Below are 24,037 nucleotides of genomic sequence, written 5' to 3' on the forward strand. Positions count from 1 at the left end.
CAGAAATAGCCTTTCACTTATTTCAGTGCTATGAACACTGTCGCTTGCAGGTTTCCATCTACATAGAGAGTTTTGAATGGATGATACTGATATAACTAGCTGTTTGGGGCCAGGTTGTAGCACTAGTCACCTGCTGAGCAAAGGTCGGAAAGCAGACTAGTAGGAATCAGATGAAGACAAGAAAGAAGTGACGGTATTACAGCGTGCTGCAGAAGGCTAATTTTATTAGGGTCAGAGTGGAATCTCCTTGGGCTAGGCTTTCTAGTTGAAAAACAACTTGGTTGATGACTATCAAGAAAGTTTTCTTTATTTTAGAGGTATGTTTACTTATATAAAGCTTCACAATTTCTATTCAATTCAGAATTATACAAGTGTTCATAGATGGTATCCTTGACCTAAATGCTTGCATACATTTTCTGGAGTCCTTTTTACATACAAAAAAGACACGGTCTTTTTACCACTGCATGTTGTCCTCTCCTAGTCAGTTTGAGAATTGCATATCAAGAGTATATAAATTATTGTACAAGTGACTGCAGATCTTTCAACAACAGTGTTTGGCTTTTGCCTCAGTCATATCCTGCCAGCTTGCATTGGAAGTAACCTGATCTATCTTCTTTGAATATGCACAAAGTTGTGTATCATTAGAAACTGCAGATTTATGATACTCTATCCACACTGAAAGATTAGCATATTGTAAATTTTAATGCCTTTGAGGTTACCACTGTAAGAATTACAGGGCAATTTAGAGCAATCCTGTTAGCACTGATTCACAATCTTTTAGCCAGATAAGCATTACTAAACAGATATCAGAACTAGAAACAATGTGAAATGAAACTTTTAAACACATATACAGAAAATATGCCTATTAGTATATTTGTCATTTGTACGATCGTTTAAAAGTAGAGTGACCAGATGTCCCGTTTTTATAGGGACAGTCCCATTTTTGGGGACTTTTTTTATATAGGCGCCTATTACCCCCCACCCACTGTCCCGTTTTTTCACAGTTGCTATCTGGTAACCCTATTTAAAAGAATATCAGGGTTGATTCTTCATTCTGTCCAGGCCTGCCAACAGAAATTCTGGGCTCCAGGGCCAGGGCCGTCCCTGGAGCGGGGGCGGAGGTAACAAATCCATCACTTCCGGGACCATCCACGCTGTGCGGGCCCCAGAGCAGTCTCGCTTGCCTAGGCGCCCTGGGGCCCGCCCGGGCAATTTAAGAGGGCCCAGGGATCCTGGCCACCACTGTTACTGCAGCAGCAGCCATGGCTCCCCCGGACCCTTTTAAATTGCCTGGGCCCCTGGGCAACTGCCCTCTTTGCCCCCCTTGTCGGCGGGCCTGATTCCATCAGACCAGTTTTACACCAGTGTAATTCTCCTGAAGCCAATAGTGATACACATGTAAAAGCCAGGGTAAGAAAGTGGAGAAGCAAGCCCATTGCTTATACCACATCAGAAGTTACTCATGGTGAGAGCAGGTCAATAAAACAGAACAAATTTTGAGAACATTTTGAAAATTTAAACATTTCATGAATGTTTTACTGAAAATGTTTGGATTTTGATTTTTCCTGCTTCCCCCTTCATTCCCCCCACCCCCAATTTTGCCATCAAAAAGGATGCAAAAGGGGGTAGAAAGAGCAGGAAAAAAATAAAACAAAAGTGTTTTACTTTTTGTTTAACAAATGGCAAATTTCAACTAAAAAATTGGGGGGGGGGGGAATATGAAGTTTTCATTTTCAGAAAAGGCCAATTTCATCTGAAAAATTTTAACCAGCTACATCCATAACAAATACTGAGAACCATCAGTCCTGGAGCAAAGAGCTTGGCTGTAAGTATGGCATATGTCAACTTTCCTTTTAAATTTCACATATAAAAGAAGAATATAAAAGTCACGGAAATCCATTCAACATTGAAGATGATCTCACTTTGCATTTCTCCTTCAGGCAGGTGCCACACTCCATTGCCAATCAACAGGGATGCTAACACCATCAGTCAATTGCATGTTGGGACATCTGAATATTTGCATGAAGTGAAATAATCCTAATGCAATAGCTATCCTCATTTCTTATTCACTGTTATGGATAAAAAGCATAATACGGTTAACACATTGGTGTTTTTCTCCATCCCTACAAGATTCACAGATAATAAATTAGAGTATTAATGGTGGCTGGAAGAAAATGTCTCTTAAATTGCACAAGAATCTTTTTGAATTGGTCACAATCTTCTGGGGGTCTCTAATGAAAATCATGAATACAAAGTCTCTATTAATGCAAATATCCAGCTTGGCCCCCATTTAAGTATCTTCCAGGAAACAATACACCATTAGACTGTGGAGACCTATGTGAAGAAGCTCCAATATGCAAATCACCTTACTCTAATTATGCTGTAGATTCCATTCTATGCAACTGTAGACAAAAGTCTACTAAACATGTCCATTTATCTTAAAGCCAAGACAAGTTCCAAATGCAATGACAGATGATGGGCCCTTTCCATGCCTTCATGTCCTCACGAAACAAAGGAAAACTGCTTAGATATTGGAAACATTATGATGAAATGAAATGGGAGTTGTTTCAGATATAAGAAAATAGCTTTGTGTCTCTATGTACCTTTAATAAGCTGTGTGGCCTAGTACAGTGGTTCTCAATCAGGAGTACACATACCCCTGTGGTTATACAGAGGACTTCCAGGCGGTACATCAACGCATCTAGATATTTGCCTAGTTTTACAACAGGCTACGTAAAAAGCACTAGTGAAGTCACATTTCCATATACAGACAATGACTTGTTTATACTGCTTTATATACTATACACTGACACCAGGGGTGAAAGTCCAGTGACTTACCGGTGCGCTGGGGCCAGCTCTGGCTCCCAGAAGGGGCGGGGCCTAGGGCGGAAGGGGCGTGGCTGAGGGAGTCAGAGCCAGCCCCAGCCCATCCTGTAAGGTAAGTGCCCCCCCCACCAGGATAGCAGCAGCAGCCCAGGGGCTCCAGCTGCCTCTGCCGTCCTGGTCCTTTAAATAGCCCCCGGAGCCCCCCCCCCCACTACCCCTGGGCTCCAGGGGCTATTTAAAGGGCCCGAGGCTCCCTTGCTTCTACCGTCCCAGCCCTGTAAATAGCCACTGGAGGCCTGGAGTAGTAGCGCAGCTCTGGCAGCTATTTAAAGGGCCGGGAAGGTAGAAGCAGCAGGAGCCCCGGACTTTTTAAATAGCCCCCAGAGCCCCGCAGCCCTACCCCAGGGCTCCAGCAGTGGGGCTCTGGTGGCAATTTAAAGGCCCTGGGGCTCCAACCCCTGCAGGGAGCCCCAGGCCCTTTAAATTGCTCCCTGGTAAAGCCGGGCCGCCCCGGTACGGCAAACCGGCTCTTGCAGGTACACCGTACCGGGACATACCGGCTTACTTTCACCTCTGACTGACACGTAAGTCAACAGGAGCTGCAGGTGGACAGCACCTTTGAAAAATCCAGCCATTAACTTTAAATGGGGATTGCTGTAGCAAGAATAAGAAAATACACTTCAAGTGCTTGAGAAATAATATAGTTAAATTTATTAAAAGTGGATTTCCTGTTAGAAGGGAGTGAATGGCTCACAACTTCCTATCCCATTGATATACTATGTTATGGAAACACAGCAGCCACCATTAAAAGTTAACATTTTCTTAGCGGTATCACAGCTATTTCCTTTACTAGTTATATGGAGAACTGTAGTATTGTGAATGCCACCGCTGGCAAATTTTGATGTTTTAGTGGCAATTACTGTATAATGGAACTCCTTCTAACAGCAATACCAGCTGTGGCCAAATACCACATCTGGCAAGTAACAACATACTGCAACACCTTAACATTTCTGTATGTAAACAGTATATTTCAAAGAAAGACACTGAGAATATTGTCAAAGTAAACAGTACAAAGATTTTCACCATCTAAGACATCAGAAGTCAGTAGTGATTTGCCACTCATTTTCAGTGCTTACTGTTTACTCGACTAGAAGCTTCTGTAACTCAGAGACCATGCTACACTCTGCCATCTGTCCCCCATTTTAACAAACTTAATTTTGGAAATGTTCAGATAACCAGCTAAGACCAGAATGGGAAATACAGAAGGAGAAACTAGAACTAAAATAAAGCAAGAGAGTCTGTTCCAACCAGCTTGATCTATAAGCCCAGAAGGTGGAAACCTTTTAAGAAAACCTATTCTTACAGAATTTCCAGACCAGTTTTACAGATTCAAAAGGTTTTGGATAGTTCCAAGCTTTTAATGAACTTCAAACCCCAAATCTTTCAGAGTTCATTCCTCATTCAGATTTTTTTTAAAGCTGCTCTTTAAAAACTAAACATTTTCTAACAATAGCATTGCTCTAACAAGCAGATAAACTACTCTGACTTACATCACTGTATCAATTAGTTGTGGGAGCTGCCATATTTTAAGGGGTAGACATCCTGCCAGTATGACCTCTCTGACTTAACTGATGTTATATTAGTCCAATAAACTTTCCATAGGAGAGAAGGTTTATTGTCGCCTGGGGGATGGGCCACCAGAGTAATTGTCCCTGGGGAGGGCTGGTAACTGGCTAGGACAGAGCCAAAATGTTATGGCCTGTGTCATATAACAGGTCAGATAAGATGATCACATTGCTTGCTATTGGCATTGGAATCTATGAATCTATGCAAAAGCAGCTGCCCCAGAAAGATAAGGAAGGAAAGAAAGAAAGGTAACTGGTTGCATCTCTTGAACAGATCCCAAAGATGCTTGCAAAGGAGTGGGAGAGGAAGAGAGCCACTAAGTAGGCAGATCCTATAGCAACCAAAACTGTAGTAAATTGATAGACTGTGAACCTGCTTGGAAGTAATTAAGGGACCAACCTGGCAAAGAACTGAGCATGTGCACAAGGTGCTGAACACTCTTAACTTTCATTGCAGTTAATGGAAGTTGAGGGTATTTAGCACCTTGCTGAAGGTGCTGAGCACCTTGCAGGATTGGGTCTTTAACTAGGAGATGACTCTTAAAGAGAACTAGCCATATGCCAGCTTTGAATTGCTTTTCTTTATCTGTTTGTGAGTTATTGGGGGAGGAGGCCAGAAAGAATGTTTTTGTAATGCCAGTGTTTATACTGAAATTACTGACTCAGAGTTGGGAGAGGAGGCAAAACAGAGTTCCATCACAGATTGCATTGTTCTGAACCAGACAGCCTTCAAGTAGAGTTCACTGCCCATTTACAGGACCTAGTCACTAAAACCCTGGCTTGCACAGGCTTGATCCAATGTCCACTAGAGTTAGTGAGAGCCTTCCCACTGACTTCACTGGAAGTTGGATCAGGCCAATTGACAATAATCCAGGGAAGTGACCGACATTTACATGGACTGTGGCCAATTTATTGTATTTTATTAATAGCGATGAGGGCAACAACCAAAGGTTAGTGGTGGGCTGGATATAAGCTGAGGCACAGGAAGGCTTTGGTAGAGGGCAAAGCATTGATTTAGAGGTGCTGCTCCTAGAAAGTGCCAGACTTTATCAACTGGATGCATTGGTTATTTATTTATCGCATTTGTTGCGAAAAGTCAGAGGCAATTGTGTGGGAGAGTTTGGCAGCTGGAATGGGGGAGAGGTGTTTCAGGTATCAATCACTAGGAGCCCAGATCTTGGAAGGTACTGAACACCCTCAATGTCTGTCAGACGGCTCAGTAGAAACTGACTCAGCACACTTTGCTGGTTCAGGACCTAAGCAGATGCTGGAGGGCTGGGCAGCTGGAGACGCTTGCTATAAATTCTTCCTTCCTCTTGTTGCACAGGGACAGTATTTCAGAGCTGATTTGCCATCATAATGTGGCATGCAACTGCATATTGCAACCAAGTGAGACCAAGAGTACCAGAGAGGAGAAAATAGATTAGCACGAAAATCCTCTTCTTTTGGGGGGAGAAGGAAGGGGTCCACAATATTTTCACAATCTGTGTCAACAAGAAATGCTTATCTGTGCTATACCTTATGAGCAAGACCACTGAAAAATCCTGAATGCAATTCAAACATTTATGTTTCACTTCCCTCTGCAATTTTATAATCCTCTCATCCATCAGTTTAGAAAGAATATTAATACTGGCATTAGCTGTTCCCAACCTCTTCTGCTGAGCCTGCTTTCCCAAGCTGTCCCAGCCTTTCAGCACCCAGCCATAGCTACTGAGAGGAGAGGGGACTCTTCGGTTCAGAGTAAAGAATGGAGAGAGGAGACAGTCAAGCCCAGCATTGGAGTTAATATACAACGGAGTAGATCCTGATTCAATGGAGCTGTGACAATTTACACCACCCCAGGACTTGTCCAAACATATTCAACTCAAGAAAGAAAAAGGAAAAAACCAAGAGACACAAATGATACAAAACTGTCAGCATCAGAGCTGCACTAGAGTCAAACAATTCAAACCTGGATCTGACCTTACACCAAATTCAAGGTGGTCAGGCATGCAGCTTTGGTTCAAGCCCATCTAATATTTAGAATGTCAAAAAGTTTTAAAGCTCCTCTTGGTAATTCTCTCTTACTCAAAATCATGAAGTTACAGTGCTGAAGTACTGCTCTTAGCAGGACATCACATGAGCATCATAAAAATACATGGCAAATTGATTTATGCGCACACAAACATCTGTGGCTTTATTTTTCAGTGTGTACAGCTTGTTGAGTCAAAAAAATGTTCAAGACATTCAGTTCTATGGGACTCAATATTCTATGATATAGTCTACCTGTTTTATATCAGTCATGGTCCTAAATTAAGCCAAAACTCCCCAGCCATACAGGACTAGTTAAAATGCAGTTTTTATCATTATTCCATTTGAGGCTAAGCTAGTCTTTTCTAATGGTGGTGATTTTTTTTCAACCACATCTCCTCATGCATCTCTATACTCTATACAATGCACAAAGAGAAAACCAATTGTTATGTGGACTTGATGAGAATCAGAAATTTCCATTTCCCTTCCCCCCAATCCATTGTGGGGCTTATAATTGCTTTTGTTGACAACAAAAGCTTCAGCAATTAAGTCAATCAGGGATTGAAATTTAGGCAGAACACCACCTCATAGCTTGTTCTGAAAGAAGCAAATGTGGCTTATTTACAAAACAATGTGCGCTCCAACAAGTTGTTGGCGCCTCATTCAGCTGGAAATAGAGCACTCAGTTCATGGGATATGCACAACATTGGTAGGGTTGTCACTTTTTTTACTCAGGCCAATACCAAATAAAAGGAATTTCATTACCTTTTTGCCCCAATCTGTCTCAATCTCTGGCTATGTCTACACTACACAGCTTTTAGCAACATGGCTTTGTCACCACAGCCAGTGCCACAAAAAGTTGTGCATGTAGCTGCTGTTTGTTGGCTCTCCAGCTGACAAAAAACTTCTAGCCCCAACGAGCGGAGTTTAAGCGCTCCTGCCAACAACGCGCTGTTCACACGGACACTTGTCAAGGCAAAACTTTTGTCTTGGGGGGGAAGGGGGTCTAAGTCCTCTGAAAGATAAAAGTTTGTCATTCAATTGCCAGTGTAGACATAGCTAAAGCAACCTAATTTAAACAAATCACACACAGCCATAATGGTGGCATGTTTAACTAGGTTCCACTGTAGAACTGGGTATGTGAGAGACTGAATACTGGATAGAAAGAAACTTTGGAAAAAAGGGTAGAGCACAAAATATTCTTCAGGTATAAGCCATTTTTACAGAGTTGGTCTAAAGCAGTATGGTCATTTTTATCCATTGCTTGATCTCATAGAGAAGCTCAGTAGAGGTGGCCCTAAAATATGAAGCAATGGATATTGAAACCCACAAAGATTTTGGCTTGAAGCAGCATGAAATTCACATCAGGATTTGAGTTCAGGTTCCACACAAACCGCAAGGTGCATCTGGGACCTTCAAAGCGATCTCTTGTTGCCAGATTTTTCACATTATAGGTGAAGCTGGTAGCGCCACCTCTAGTTAAGGTTTCCCAACACTTCCATTTTCAGTTACTTATTAACTTTGTTAAAGTTTTAACTGTTCAGATTAAAATTTTCCATGTGGGTGTCTGCCACAGGCTGAATTTTTGTGGAAAGTTGTACCCAAAATGGTTCTTCCATTTCTGAGAATGTGTTTAGGAGAAAATAGGTCATTTTGTCCACATCCAAAAAATTCTTACAATCCTTTTGTTCTGCGGTTGTAACACCCCCTTTTCCAAATTCATCCAGGAACATTGCAGCTAACTTATGCTCACTTCTTAGAATTTGGCAGCTAAATTCCCCAAAGATTCCTTTTGTACTGCATATGCACCATCCCCACAGAACAACTCAGCATGTTCCATCCTGGAGCTGCGGTAACTGAGCAGGACTTTCCTAGTTGCTGCAGGCTTCTGTGACAGCAGATGCTGGAACACAGTAGGGAGATTCTCTTGCTACCTACCATATTGACATGCAGGGGGCTGGGAAATGTGATGGAGGACAGGGTGAGAAGGAGCAGGGATGGTGGTAAGAACAAGAATCAATGGGATGGAAAGATGGGAAGGAGCAGAGAAGGTGGATAGGAGTGGGGATGAAGCCATTGTTGGCGAATTGGATTGTAACAGAGCACATGGAGGACAGAAGCAGAAGCGACTATAACCACTGAATATTCCCCTCCAGAGCCTGGATGAGAACCCAAGATTCCTGAATTTCAACCTTTCATCTGCTGTCAGCAAATAGCTGTGAAACCCACTTGCCAAGTGCGTGTCTCATCACCCACCTCTAGTGACTGCTCCACATACAGGATAACAATCAGTTTCTCCATTAGCTCATAGGCGCCTATATAGAGACATAGACTTTAAGGTCAGAAGGGACCATTATGATCATCTAGTCTGACCTCCTGCACAACCCAGACCACAAAATCTCACTCACCCACTCCTGTATCAAACCTATGTCTGAGCTATTGAAGTCCTCAAATCATGGTTTAAAGACTTCAAGTGCAGAGAATCCTCCAGCAAGTGACCCGTGCCCAGGGACAGCTCCAGCGTTTTTGCCGCCCCAAGCGGCGGAAAAAAAAATATCCGCGATTGGCGGCACTTTGGCAGAAGCTCTACCGCCACCGCTTCATTCTTCAGCGGCAATTCGGCAGCAGGTCCTTCCCTCCGAGAGGGACCCGCTACCAAATTGCCACCAAAGAGCTGGACGTGCCGCTCCTTTCTGTTGGCCGCCCCAAGCACCTGCTTGCTGCGCTGGTGCCTGGAGCTGGCCCTGCCCGTACCCCACACTGCAGAGGAAGGCAAAAAAAGCCCAGGGCCTCTGCCAATCTGCCCTGGAGGAAAATTCCTTCCCGACCCCAAATATGGTGATCAGCTCAACCCTGAGCATGTGGGCAAGATTCACCAGCCAAACACCCAGGAAAGAATTCTCTGTAGTAACTCAGATCCCACCCCATCTAACATCCCATCACAGGCCATTGGGCATATTTACTGCTAATAGTCAAACACCAATTAATTGCCAAAATTAGGCTATCCCATCATACCATCCCCTCCATAAACGTATCAAGCTTAGTCTTGAAGCCAGATATGTCTTTTGCCCCCACTGTTCCCCTTGGAAGGCTGTTCCAGAACTTCACTCCTCTGATGGTTAGAAACCTTTGTCTAATTTCAAGTCTAAACTTCCTGATGCCTCAAGGGCATCTGGTCAACCTAAATCCAAATGCCCCAAGGAGCAGCCCTCTATTCAACCCACTGCACTATGCTACCTCCCATAGTCAGACTTGTTTAAATATAAATATTCCCTTTAACTGTAGGCCGGTGATAAAGCTGATCAACTGTAGGTTTTTGCTGCTGGTGAACTCAGCCAACAAGCAATTTTTAGTCATGTGTCATGGAAAATACAAGTACAAGCAAATGCCATGGGTGTGTGCATTTATCTGAATAAAAATAATTTGTTATATTTTTTTTAAAAGTAAATTAAACAGTGGACCAAGGACTTCAGGCAATCTGCCAATGTGGCATCCCGAGCTGCAGGAGTTGGGTCATACTACTTCAAAAGGGAAAAGAAGCAACAGCAACAACCTAACTCATTTTATTTGCAGATGATCTGAGCTGGATAAAAAAGACACAGCATCTGATGGAATATTCACTCTCTATAATTTTTTTTTAAAGGATAAAATGTATCAGTCAAGATTCAGAATATAATGTTAAAAAAAATCACCTAACTAATATTTTTACCTTATTATCTAACACAGTGGTTCCCTGGGGGGGAGGGGGGGTACGCAGAGGTCTTCCAGGGAATACATCAACTCTTCTAGTTATTTACCTAGTACTACAACAGGCTACATAAAAAGCACTAGCAAAGTCAGTACAAACTAAAATTTCATACAGAGTGACCTGTTTATACTGTTCTTTATATTATATACTGAAATGAAAGTACAATATTTATATTCCAGTTGATTTATTTTATAATTATGTGGTAAAAATGAGAAAGTAAGCAACGTTTCAGTAACAGTGTGCTGTGACACTTTTGTAGTTTTACGTCTGATTTTTGTAAGCAAGTAGTTTTTAAGTGAGGTGAAACTTGGCAGTATGCAAGTCAAATCAGACTCCTGAAAGGGATACACTGGTCTGAAAGGTTGAGAGCCATTGATCTAACAGGTGTAGTCACCAATTGTTGCACACTATACAAATTCTTTTGCCCCAGCAAGGTAAACTTAATTCCCATCATGCCTCATCATCTGAGATCAGAGCTTGCAACTACTGGGGTTACTGAGTAAATCCTCATCTTGCTTTCAGGAAGTGGGATCCTGTTGAACGTTCCAAGCACTCGAACCTTGCCATCGTTTTATGATTTTTAATCATTTTTAAGTTCAATTATGGAGGAGTAACTTGATCAGAGCACAGCAGTGTTTGCTGTTTTGGTATCAGACTCGCACAGCTTTGTGTAGAATGTACTGTGTGGCGCATTATGGTATTAATAGCACTACATTTATTTATAATGATAACAAGAACATTGAGTTACAATAACAAGAATTAAAAACAGCAAGAGTTTTGGAAGGGATAGAAGCAATCAGATTTCAAGGCATACGCCAGTCTCTAATAGATGAGCGTTCGGAAGGCACTTTGCCTGTGGGCAGGGTATTCTATTCCTGCCTACTTCAGGATTTCTTGCACCTTTCTCTGAGGCATCTGATACTAGCCACTGTCAGGGAAATGGCTACATTGCCACAGTGGATCAGACAAATTCCTGTGTTCCTATGTATAATATTAATACACTAGAAGATTATAGTATCCATAGTATTAGTACACAATAAAGAAGTGAAATAAACCAGTAGTTACCTCCCACAAGGTACCATACACTTCCCAAATCCCCTACACACACACATACATGTATGACCCACTGGTCAATGTGTCCCTCTCTGTGCCAAATCCACAGAAGATGTGAGTCACTTCCATCTTGACAGCCTAACTCTTTAGGTCAAGTTGTAGAGGCTCATACTCTAGCTCTGGAGGACCCCAGTTCAATCCCTGGTGTCAAGATGGCATCTATCAAATAAGTAAGGGCTCTCAGCAGTTTGAATCCCAGATGAGCTCCATTTAAGTGACAGCTGCTTTCTTGAAACAATGATTGAACCAGAGACCTCCAAAGCTCAAAGTCGGATTTTAAAGAACCAGGCTCCGTAGCTGGGGCTGTAACAAACATATTTTCTGACAGAGGAGCATAACCCACCCTAACCCCGGGGTTCCACCCACATCCCAGGTTTGCCTCCAGAGTCCCAGCACATTTACACCCTACTCCTGGGTCTGAAAAAATCCCTCACTTTCAACTTAGCCTAAGGCCAGGTCTAAACTTGAAAAGGTTTGCCAGCATATCTACCAATATAACTATACTGGCAAGTGGAGGCATAGCTTACCCCAGGGGAAAAGTATTTTTGTCAGTATAGTTTATACCAGTCCCCTAAACAAAGTAAGCCAGACCAGCAAAAGCACGTTTATGGCAGTATTACTGTGTCTACCTTAGGGCTTTTGTCAATATAGAAACATCACCCCAAAATAAATAAACAAACAAACCACCACCACTGCCACGACATTGCCATACCAGCAAAGGTTTCTAGTGCAGACCTGGTCTAAAATAATCCTGGGGAGAAAGAGGGGTGGGAGGGAGGAACCATGTGCTCCCACATTTCCGACTTTGAGAGAACATTTGGAACTTAATCCCATCTTCCCAGTGCATCCCAAATTGTCACTGAAATCAAAGAGGCCAACATTTGTAAACATCCATGTGGCCAAGTTGGGCCAATGCAAATCACCTGATGCACACATGAGTTGGCACACACAAACACCCTTGCACAAATCCAACCCCAACTTATACATGCACTTTTTCCACAAACACTTTTCTTTGTGCACCCAAACTACGAAGGCCTAAGTTGGGAAAGTCAGTTCTGGACTGAGATGATTTGCCTGCCACCTTTCACAAAAATCTTAGGAAATTGAACTCTGTTTAAACCATAATTGGGATGAAATTTGGGGATCAGATTGGCTGATGAAGATTCCATGTCTTGTAATTATCTTCCAGTTAGCGAATGCTGTAATAGCCTCTTCCCCAATAAGGTCTCTTCATCATAAAACATGCTTTTCAAATTAATTTTATACCTCTTATGATTTCTTGTCAGCTATTTTAATGACCCTGGGGCAGCTGGTAGGAAGGGACAGATTACAAATTCATTAACATCTGTACAGTACTTTGAAGAGCAAAAAGGCCAGGTCAGGGGCTAAGTATTTATTACTCAGCTTTAACTATGAAAGTTGCTACTGCTTCTCTATAATTTTTTTATCATCAGTTCCTCAGAAGTTTTAGGCAGGGAGCTGATCTCGTCCCAGAAACTTCTGCTTCCTCCCCCCACTGTTTCCTACTGAGGCTTTATGAAGCCACTTCTGTTCTATGCCACACCAGCTCTCTGTTAACTTCACCTAAAGAAACTCTAGTGAGACAGGTTTCAGAGTAGCAGCCGTGTTAGTCTGTATCTGCAAAAAGAACAGGAGTACTTGTGGCACCTCAGAGACTAACATATTTATTTGAGACAGAACTCAATTCCTCACAAAACATTCAGTGTGGACCCTTCCTTGGGTCTACATCTTCTCCGGCTCTTTTAGGATTGTTTAGATCTGACCCCAACCTGCATACCTAACCCACTGATGGAGTTTTCACCCCATAAAACTGTTATTGCTTACCCTTCAGTTCTGGTGCAGTGAGTGGGCGCCTTGGAAACCATGGCTGGCAATGCTGCAATCAGAGTCAAACTTTTTTTTTTTAAAATCACCTGTTTAAAATTTTGTTAGATCCTAGATAATTAACTTAAGAAGATGAAAGCTGAGATGGTTTCTTATTGCTGTTTTCTTTGACAGGAGACTGTGCAACTCAGCCAAATCAGTTTCAAAGGCTTCCACTCCTCTCCCCACAGAGCTGAGCAGCAGAACAGCGATTTGTATAGAAAATGGCATCAGCAAAGAAGGCAGGCAACTCTTGATAGGCTCAAAAACATCTGTGGAATTTATGTAGAGGATCTATATGGTGTGGAGGGGAAAAAGGTCCAGGCTCAGATCTCGTTTCCAACCCACACGATAGCAGCAGCTAGAGGTAGAATCTTAAAAACAGTACAGAATTTGAGATGTGCTGGGATCCCATGTTTTTTTAATATACTCCCCATGTTCTGCCAAAAACAATATCAAAGGGCCCAGCTCTGCAACCCTTACTCAAGTTGGCTGCTAAATAAATGTTTTTGTTTGCTTGTTTTAAATAAAAGTGTCAATTATCCCCATGTCACAGATGGAGGGCCCGATCCTGAAAGCATTCTCGATTACTATTTAATGTTTATATTACAATAGTGCCAGAAACCCTAATCAGTATCAAGGCCCCATTCTACTAAGCACTGTACAAGTATAGAAATAGACATAGCCCAGGCCCCAAAGACTTGCAGTCTGTGGTCTTGACCCTGAAAATACTTAAGCACAAGGTCAATTTTACACAAGTTTGTATCTCCCTACCTTCATGGGACTATTCACCTGAGTAAAGTCAACTATATGCTTAAATGTCCAGCAGATTGGGACATGCTGAAATGCCATGCAGAATTTCCAGTGGCAGATCTACATGAAGAGCACCTCCAAGAGCAAGCCTGGGGAAACTGAGATGCAGAGAAGCTAGCAATGTTGAACACACAAGTGAATCAGTGTCAGAGCCAGAATTAGAACACTGAAGTACATGTCTTCCAGCTCCAGACTCAGTTGGCTAAGCCTTGGCTTCTCTTATGATGAGCAGCCTGTTCTATGTTATTACAGGATACATACAATTTACACACACAATACACAGATTGAAATATTTATTATTCTTCATGGCATCAAGATACCTAATCTGGACATTCCAAAGCACTGGCCAATGCTTCCAGGGAGACTGAGATGTGCATACCATACTTTTGTCAGGTGCGGCCGAAACAATTTTTTCTGTACAAGATAACGTCCTCATTTTTCTTGCCAGCTGTACCAAGCGTCACCTTTAAAAATTGACAGACGTTACAGGTGAAGCACTGAACTCTTCATTGAGTTCTTTATTTTTATTGTAAATGAAGGTATGTATGCGGGGGGGAGGGAAGCGGGGGGGATTTTCCACAGATCTATGCCCTGACAATGTTTTGAATGGCAACACTACAAACTGTTATAACTTTGCAGTCCTCAGCAGTGGTTCCTTTAATATTTACCTTTTCATTCAAATTAGCAAAACCATAATTACAATGTTAAGAACAGCATTTTCAAGAGCAGGACAGAAAAGATTTTTTTGGTCATTGTCCCATGAGTTGTATATTATTTCAGTCTCAATGGGCACTTCGGAAAGGCCTATGACCTCAACCTGGACATACATACAGGTTGAAAGGAAGACCTGTGAATATATTGCGTCTGAAGGTTACAAATGTTTTAAGTGGCCCCAGACTTACACAGACAACCCCAACACTTAAGCAAATGTCAATCAGAATAGAATAACTGTGCTTGTTTGAAGAAGGGCAAAACAGAACATGGACCATACTTCTGAAAGGGGGGAGAAGAAGAGATTTACTGAGGGAAGAAGCAGCTGATGAATTTCAGTATTGGATAGTTGAATTAAGGGGGTCTTATCAAAAGCCTGCTTTCTTTGTTCTTTCTTTTGCCCACCCCCACACACAATTAATAGCTCCCCCAAGAGCAACTTATTGCATACAAATCTTTTCCTATGTTTTAAGCAAAACCACAATTTAATTTTTTTAAAGGCAACCAGTGAATTACTTCCAAGGAAAGTCACGCCAACAAATAGCATGGTTGAAACAAAGCACTTTGGTGCTAGTCCTTGGTAACATTTGTAGACCATATTTTTGGCAATGCTGCCTTTTCAAAGAGGCAATTTCTAATTCAACAAGAACAAAGCCAAATTCTGTCACCATTAATATATTTAACCCTTTATTCTTGTCTGTAAAAAAAATACTTAAAACCCATCAGAACGTTGTAATAGGAATGATGGTTTTGAGTTACTGGATAGTTTCTCCCCTAACTGGCACTATGAGAAAAATAAAGGAAAAAGATCAGTCTCTAAAGTCATCTGGATTTTTTGCTCAGCAAACCTCACTTAAACAACGTTGATGCAACCCCAGACATCACCCAGACAGAGTTCAATACAATCTCCGTGCATTGCACTACTCCACAGACATGAGCATTGACACAGTTACCGATATCGAGCGTATTAGTGGTGAATTACCTGAATCTCTCATTGCGTCTCGTTTCTCCCTTTCTGCATGACGATATCAAGTGGAAAATGTTCAGTGGTTTGCAGGCAGGAGGCGACAACCAGGAAGCACAGTTGTGACAGAGCTTTGTTCTGCCTGCAGTGAATTACATGCAGCAAGGGTTAGACACAGCAGCAAATTATTAAATCAAAGCATCCTTTTAGCCTGGATCTATAACTATATTTCAGGGGTACAAGGAAGCGGGGTGTGACATGCTTTCAGATTCATTCGGACTAGAAATAAAAATAAATGGAAAAAAATAAATATCGATTCCCTATCTCCAAGTTCCCCTTTTTTTGAAAGCAGCCTCCCCTTTAGCAACTCCCTCAATGCCGAAAAGGGAAACAAACACCCTGTGGCTATTACATATGAGAGTTGATGGGTATAGGAGACAGATAACACATGCACGCACACACCAACGGATCAGCTGGCATTTCAGACATCGCTTTACCATCCCTACCACTGCCCCCCCTTTTAATAGGCTAAGCCCCTTTTTAAAGCCTCACCCCTCCCGAACGCAGGACACATGCAAAGCCTACCCCCCCCCCCCAAATTGCAGGGCTTGTCTCCCCCCCTAAGCTCCGGTTCCTTGCCTTGCCCTTCCAGCGATCATTTCACCCCTGTCAAGCAGAATCGGCCAGATGAAAAGCCCTAAACAGCTGTCTCTTCTCCTCCTCCTGGAAGCCCCTCCTCGGGAGAAAGGGCTGGAGATAGAAAGCCCAGCGGGCTGGAGATAACAACCCCTCGGTGAAGAAACTATTTCTTTAGGGAAGGCCCGGGGGCAGGAAGGAAATGCAGCCCCCCGTGCTGCTAGAGACAAGGGGGAGGGTGGTGGGCGGAGGGGCTGGCTTCAGCCCGGGCTCAAGGAGGCATCTGAGGACACCACCGACTCAGCCAGATGGCTGTCACCCCATGCCAGAGCCGGCACTCACCAGCCCCATCGTCACCCCACAACCCCGACACACGAGCAGCCCGACCTAGTTCCGCCCGCTGATGAGCAGGACGAAAGATTCCCCGCACCCTCCTTTGCAACTCCGCTTGTCAACACACACACACACACTGTATAACCAGCCATGCCGTGAGTTACTGGGGTCCTCTCTGAAACCACTAGCTGGCGGCTGCTTTAAAAGGCTCCATCGGACACACCGGCTGAAAGAAGAAGACGGGTGTGAAAGAAGCTCACTGACCTGGTTTTGTTTTATTTCGGGCTGCACGCCCTACAACAGAAGCCGCCTACGCCCCCTCTGCTCCCCTGCCCGCTCCTCTGGCGGTGCCCCTCGCTCCCAGGCCAGCGCCGGGCTCGCTGCGCGCTAGACTCGCAGACAGCCGGGAGCAGAGCTAACAGGCTGGCGAGGGAAGAGAGTGGCGCGGGGGGAGGGGGGAGTGGCTCATTGCTTTTTAAACACACTTGGGCTCGCACGCCTGGTCGCAGCCTCCTCCCCAGACAGGGAGCGAGCCCCCCCCCCTTTCCGCTCCCTTGTCAGTTTCACAGCTGGCTGGCACCAAACCGCAGCGGGAGCCCTCCCTGCCTTATCCCACCAGAGACGGGCACGGCGGGGGCCAGGAGACTCCACCCCTCGGGCCCGCCTCCTTCTTTCCACCCCAGCTCTGCCCCGGCAGCCTGTGCTTGGCAGCAGCGATCCCCCCAGGGGTGGTGAGGTGTGGCAGCCCCACGGGCAAGAAATTATAATGATAGTCATGTGATCATGCCAGGCGATGCCATAATAAAATCATAGCATCCTAATGAGCAATCAATAGCAAATCACCCACCCCCTTAGTACTCCTGTCTCCTCTCTCCAAAGCGCTTTGCAGAGCACGTAGAACTAAAAGTACAGTACCCTTCAGCACTGCTGCTCTCAAACAACCCCCTGACTAAAAGCCTGGGGGGGAAGAGTCATACAAAGGGAATCCTGGTCCCCATTGTGCAGTCGAGAAACAGAGGGGTTAAGAGGCCTGTTTATGGTCACACAGCAACTCTGTGGCAGAAATAGAAAGAGAAGGCAGGGGTTCTTTCTCTGAGTTTGCTTCTCTGGGCCATGCTGCTAGGCAAAGTGCAGGGGTGGAGAATAGAGAGGCAAGAAGGGGTACTATATATAGGGGCTATTTATAACTTTTTAGCTTGGGGAGCTGTAATAACCTGAATTTTTCAGATATATTTTATTGCTTTTTAATAGACAGGGAAAGGATGATGGCACTGTCTAAATAAATACTAGTCAGTGTGTGTTAGGTATTCCCTTCAGTGCCTGATCTACAGAGGATATGGGTCTGCTATAGGTCTCAGCTTAAATTAGACTTTCACATTATAGAGTCTCTTGCTTTTCACTTTGGAGGTCTCCAGCCAACATGGCAGTCATCACATCACTGTCAATGTACATTAAAATAACACAAGAAACAGACACAGGACCCAGTGCTGTTTACTCAGAAAACAGTCCTGTTTCCATCAGTGGTTGAGGACAAATGTGTTCAGATGTCTTGGCATCGCATGAGGTCAGCAAGTGTGAAACAAGAAAGATCCATAAATTAAGATATCAGATAAGCATTTCTCCTCTGTCAGTTGAAGAAGTTCAATATTGTGGGATACATTCATCTTCCAAAGTCAGAGTTGCTTTTGATGTGTCGATGGCAAGTTCTGGGGAACTGGATCTACAGACAAATTGGTATGACCCCAAGAGCACTCTACTGCCAGAGGTCAAGGGGTTCCCTGGTATGTAGCAGTGAGTCTCAGCTGGCCTGATCAGCCCAGTGCATCCCACACACTGTCATGATATTTATTTAAGAGGTGTCTTGTAATATATCATTGGGAGACTAGTAACTCACTGATTATTAATATTCTTGTGTGATGTATGTACAGTTCACATGCAAAAAACTATAGAGAAGTGCTGGAATGGAAATATATTCCTCCAATCTGTTTGGCAGATAGTGCCTAATCCCAGCTGGTTCTAAAAAGAATGCTGTTTCACAGATTTGACTGTGTCTCCAATGTAAATTAAGCAAGGTGTGACCAAAGATAATGAAAAGCACATTTACATGCAAAGTAAACAATGCAAGCAAGTGAGGGAAAATGACCACTGAACAATCTCCATGGGGGATGGAGACTGCACTCCCAGGAAACCTTCCTGTCTCCTTTGACAGGGTCTATGAACTTGGAGAAGATAGCGACAAAGAGTCCTGTGGCACCTTAACTAACAGACTATAGAAGAGATAGAAGAAAAGGCAAAAGGCCTTTTTGTCATCCTTCACCTGAGGAGACAAAGAACCAAATGATTCGGATTCAGATCCTGGCTAAAGGATCACCAGCGATGCTGGAAGAATGACTTTGGTGAGAAAAGTATTTTGAATAAATGACGCTAGTTTGTTAAGTTAGATTTGAGTCTTAGAAATGTATTTTTACTTTTGCTTGTTTGTAACCATTTCTATCCCTAGCCTTTTTACTTGGTATCACCTAAATCTGTGTTCTGTTGTTACTAAGCTTGTTTTACTTTGTGTTAACCTTAGTTAAGTTAACAGGTTACTGTGTACTGTCTCTTTAAAGGACCAGCAAACTTGATTAGGTTTTGTGAGTGTTAATAGTGAGAGGGGCTGAGCACTGCAGGTAAACATTTTTGGGGAGAACACAAGGGGCTGGAAGGGTTGTGGAGGTCCCCCTGAAAGAGTAACTGGGTGATAGAAGCCAGGGTGAGACCGTGCTAGTGTGCTGGTGCTTGCAAGGCAGGTGTTGATTGAACCCCTTACTGGCCTCGGGAAAACCCCAAAGCATCACCTCAATGTTTGTTTTTGTTTGAAACAAAAACTCTTCTCTAACCTTAAAATTTTGCCTACAGTGCCACTCTGGAAATGGTGAAAGTGAAGTAGTAAAACCTCAGAAATTGACAAAACTAAACATTCTCACAAAAATCACTGCAGTCTCACTCCACTCCTCAGCAAGGATTTAATGGCAGAGCAAGGTCTCATACAACTTACAGAGTAGCAGCCGTGTTAGTCTGTATCCGCAAAAAGAACAGGAGTACTTGTGGCACCTTAGAGACTAACAAATTTATTAGAGCATAAGCTTTCGTGGACTACAGCCCACTTCTTCGGATGCATATAGCTACGAAAGCTTATGCTCTAATAAATTTGTTAGTCTCTAAGGTGCCACAAGTACTCCTGTTCTTCTTCATACAACTTAGACGTCATTGCTTTTACTTAGAATATTTTACTGTACATTCACTAATAGAACATGAAGTTAAACAAATAATTAAAACTAAGCTACAGTTCGTAGAATAAGTGACCAAAGCACGTTGTGATTCATTAGGCTTTTGGGTTCTTTTGCTTTTGGGGTTTTTTTGGTTTTTCTCAATTGAATAATTGAGCTTTATGTGGGTGAAGAGTACAGAAGTCAAATAGGCCAAATCCAGCCACCAATCTGGGTCCAGGATGCAGGGACAATGGCATAGCCTTCTCCTCTTTCTCTTCCCTTCCCCATCCTGGCCATAAATGAGCATGAGTCCAGAGTTAGCCTTACTATTTTTGCGAGCACCTCCAAAACCAATTTTGGCCATGCCCTACCCCAAAAATCTAACAAACTCCTGTCCACCACTATGCCCACAGACAGCCAGGGGGATCTGAGGAAGAACAGCAAGATGACTATTTGCAGCACCCACAAAGTTAATGGACTTATTTTATTTTATAAGTGTTGGAGTTTGGAGTGAAGCAGGATCTTTAGGATACCGTCATCCTCCTGCATCTGGAGAAGTGCAGTTCAGCTGCTTGTGCTGTTCATTGGTATCATAAAATTATGGGGTCCTGGTCCAGGATAGGGGCTCTTTGGCACTACACAAATACAAATACAACTAATAATTTTCCAAATAAGTCTGGGATGTCTGCACTGGCAACTATGCGGGTGATGAGTATGTTTGTTTCTCTCTGGAGAATTTCATTAACCTGAAGGCTGGGGGATTAATTTCACAAACACTGGCTTAATGTCAACTGGGAAGCTTGTTTTCAATTCGTTCTCAGGGAAAACCATGTATGCAACGTGACCCAAGTATTTACACCACAATAATTCAAGGTTCTCTAAGTTCTGTTCATAAAGCCTTTGAGATATTGGGTTGTTTTTACAATTAAAAAAAGAACAATATATAGAGTTCACATCAGGAATTTGTGCTATATCCTATTCTTAAAGGGACACTTCAAAGTTGGTGGGCACAAAATTTTACACACCCTCGTCTTCCAAGTCTATGTAATTATTTATATATTAGTTCCCTCCTTTTCTTATTTTAAAAAACTAATGGCAGCTATGGTACTGTAAACAACCCTACCATAACAAACCAGTGTGGAAACAATGGAGGAAAATGGAAACAGATTTCCATCCCTTCTAGCACCAGTTAGCACCCTTGTTAGCAGAGAGGCCAAGCACTGAATGGGTTAGAGACTACTAGACTGTCATCTTACTGGTAGAGATGGTCCCCTGTAAGTCAGGACTGAAGTACGGTGGCATTATTATTTTATTGGTATTGGTATTACAGTAGCAGTTAGAAGACTCAGCTGAGGTGGAGGCTCCATTGTGTTAAGAATTGTACAAACACATAGCAGAATACAGTACCTGCCTCAAATAGCTTACAACTGTGGCCCTGATCCTATACAGACTAATCAATATGCTTAACTGTAATTATCTGACTAGTTCTACTAAAGCTAAAGGGAATACTCAAGTGCTTAGAGTTAAGCATGTGAGTAAGTCTTTGCAGGATCAGGGCCTAAGTAGGTAAGACAGACAAAAGATGGGGGAAAGGAAGTATAATAATTCCCATGGACAATCTTGCACTGCTTCTGTTACCAGTCCCACCTGCCATGAGAATAAGAGGATTTGAATCTCCAGGGGTGTCAATTAGTACTCTTGAAAAGTTCCCAACAGTTGACTTAAAATAAAGGAAAGGAGATAGATTTCACCTTCAAATGCCTCTGTAGTGTTGGAGGGGGGGGAGTTATGTTTATTTGCAGCGGATGTTTGTGTTGGTTGGTTAGTAGGGTTTTTTTTAAATGTAGTATTAAGTATTCAGATTTTTAATATGGTGAAAAATACCATGGTGTGACATAGACCACTTGACAAAAGGTCCCCTGTTCTTTGCAAAAAGCTCTCACCAGAGACAGGATAAACTCACTACACCAAACTCATCTTACCTTATATGTACTCTTTATGGATAAATATCCTGTACCTACAGAAAGCTCGTGACTTGTCAAGACTCAGTCATTGTGAGATGTATGTATGGATAAGATTTAAGGCATAATGTAACTAAATGGAAAGTATGTTTTATGGACTTGGGGCTGGTCTACACTATGGGAGGGGGGGTCAATATAAGATATGCAACTTCAGCTATGGGAATAGCGTAGCTGAAGTCGACGTATCTTATTTCGACTTACCTCCCATCCTCACAGCACGGGATCGACGGCCGCAGCTCCCCGTCGACTCCGCTACCGCTGCTCACCCTGGTGGAGTTCCGGAGTCAATGGGAGCGCGTTTGGGGATCAATCGCTACCCGCCGATTTAGTGGGTAGTCTGGACGTACCCTAAGATTAGAAATTAGTCACTGGGGTGTCACGATAATGGCCCATTCAAAGAAATGGGCCCCACTCAGCTAGCCAGGTAGTGCAAAGTTCTATTGTCTACTCCTGCAACAGTCACTGGAAAACCATCAAACAATGACAAACAATCAAAACCATTTCTTTTCTACAAGAAGGGAGGGATTCACCCTGGCTATGAATAGAAAAATGCTTTAATATAACAGGGTGTTGGGCAAGGCACTCTGGATCCATTCCCAGAAGAAAACCCCTAGCAGAGGGGCTTGCGTTCATGAAGGTTTGTATCCCAATTCTTGAGAAACCAGCCAGCTCTGCAAACTGAACTTTGCAGGATAACCTACTTTATTAGATAGGACAGATAACTATTGATAAGTGTACACCCAGGTTTGCATTTTATGATTTTGTTTTGTGTTGTAACCACTTGTTTCCACCACTCTCTCATTTCTAGTTAAATCTTTATTCTTTCTTAAATAAACATTCTTTTGTTTTATTATAAGTGCTCATAAGTGCTGTGTGCTTTACAGGAGCAGCGAGTGATGGTAAAGCTGGTAAATTAGGGCAGCCTACACTTTTGGGTCAGAGGATCTGGAACTTCTGTGAGTAGTCAGCGTCAGGGGCTGGGTATCACAAGGGAACAATTCAAAAGGATTCAGGGATTGGGGTGCACCTATTGTTAACCTGCAAGGCAAAGGAAGGGCTGTCATAAACCCGGAGGAGAGTGCTTGAGTGGCTGAAAAGCTGGCAGTGTCAGGCAACTGACACCCAGCTACCACAAGAAAGACTTCCTCCCACTGGAGGCGGTGGTTAATAAGGTGACTTATAGTTCCAGGTATTCCAAGAACCATCACGCTTAGCAATGACCTCTTAAATACGTACCTAACGCAAACAAAGGAGACTGCAATGAAAAGCAGGAAAAGGATTGTTCCCTATTGCCTATCACAGTGAGGGCCTGGATTTGTTATTTCATAGCTGCTGTGTGTTCTCCTATCCCATGCTTAACATTCCCATCACATTGGTTTGGCTGAGTGAATTTCAATTTTTTTTTAAATAATTGAACTAATTGTGGGTAATAATTTATTCCAAGAAATAAAATCAGGCCCTGTTTGCTCAAGCATAGTTAGTATTGATAGGACATGATCCTGCAAACTGCTACTAACAGAAATAATACTAACTGCCATGAGCTGTCCCAATAATTTTCAGCTACCTTTTCTGTATGTAACTGACTTCTGTCCATCATGAGCATGTCACTGGTCACCACTGGGACCGCTAGTATGCACCACCACTGGGACCACTAGTATGCACCACCAGTATACAGTAGTAAGGCCCCAAGTCAACAAAGCAATTAAGTAGGTCAGTATTGCTAATGCCAAGCTTTCAAAATCAGGAGTCAGGCACTAAAAGATCATGAGACTGGACTGAAAATCATGAGATATTTTTAAAAATAGTAAATTTGGGGTACTTTTTCTTTGCCGTCTGGTTTTTGAGCCATTAGGATGCACTCAGATTATATTTTCAAGCTTTTTCCAGCAATCATGAGGGCTAGAAAACAGCTTTCTTTTTCTTTTTTCCTTTTAATGAAAGCTGAAATTTTCTCATGATCACAGGACTCTAGGAGCTGGGCCAAATACTCACAATAAAATTGTGAGAGTTAGCTGGCATATGACATGGTTATTTACTCATTGAAATGCTAAAGTGCTGAATCAGGGCCTGCAAGTTTGTAGGGCCAGACCCAAAAATATGAC

The 24,037-nt window shown here is 43.0% G+C and overlaps 1 non-coding gene across 2 annotated transcripts; it reads right to left on the minus strand.

Moving 5' to 3' along the window:
• Positions 1-285: 285 nt before the first annotated feature.
• LOC101941405 (uncharacterized) lies at positions 286-17,114 on the minus strand. 2 transcript variants are annotated; one of them, XR_002889154.3, is made up of 4 exons: positions 16,928-17,071; positions 15,713-15,836; positions 14,340-14,483; positions 286-2,069 (listed from the first exon to the last, which is right to left on the minus strand). It is a non-coding gene; the product is annotated as an uncharacterized LOC101941405 (transcript). The 2 variants fall into 2 exon arrangements; XR_010598703.1 differs by lacking the exon at positions 286-2,069 and having other exon boundaries at positions 10,905-14,483; positions 16,928-17,114.
• Positions 17,115-24,037: the final 6,923 nt, after the last annotated feature.

The sequence above is a fragment of the Chrysemys picta genome, chromosome 2 (genome assembly GCF_011386835.1).
Source record: "Chrysemys picta bellii isolate R12L10 chromosome 2, ASM1138683v2, whole genome shotgun sequence".
Taxonomy (NCBI): Eukaryota; Metazoa; Chordata; order Testudines; family Emydidae; genus Chrysemys; species Chrysemys picta.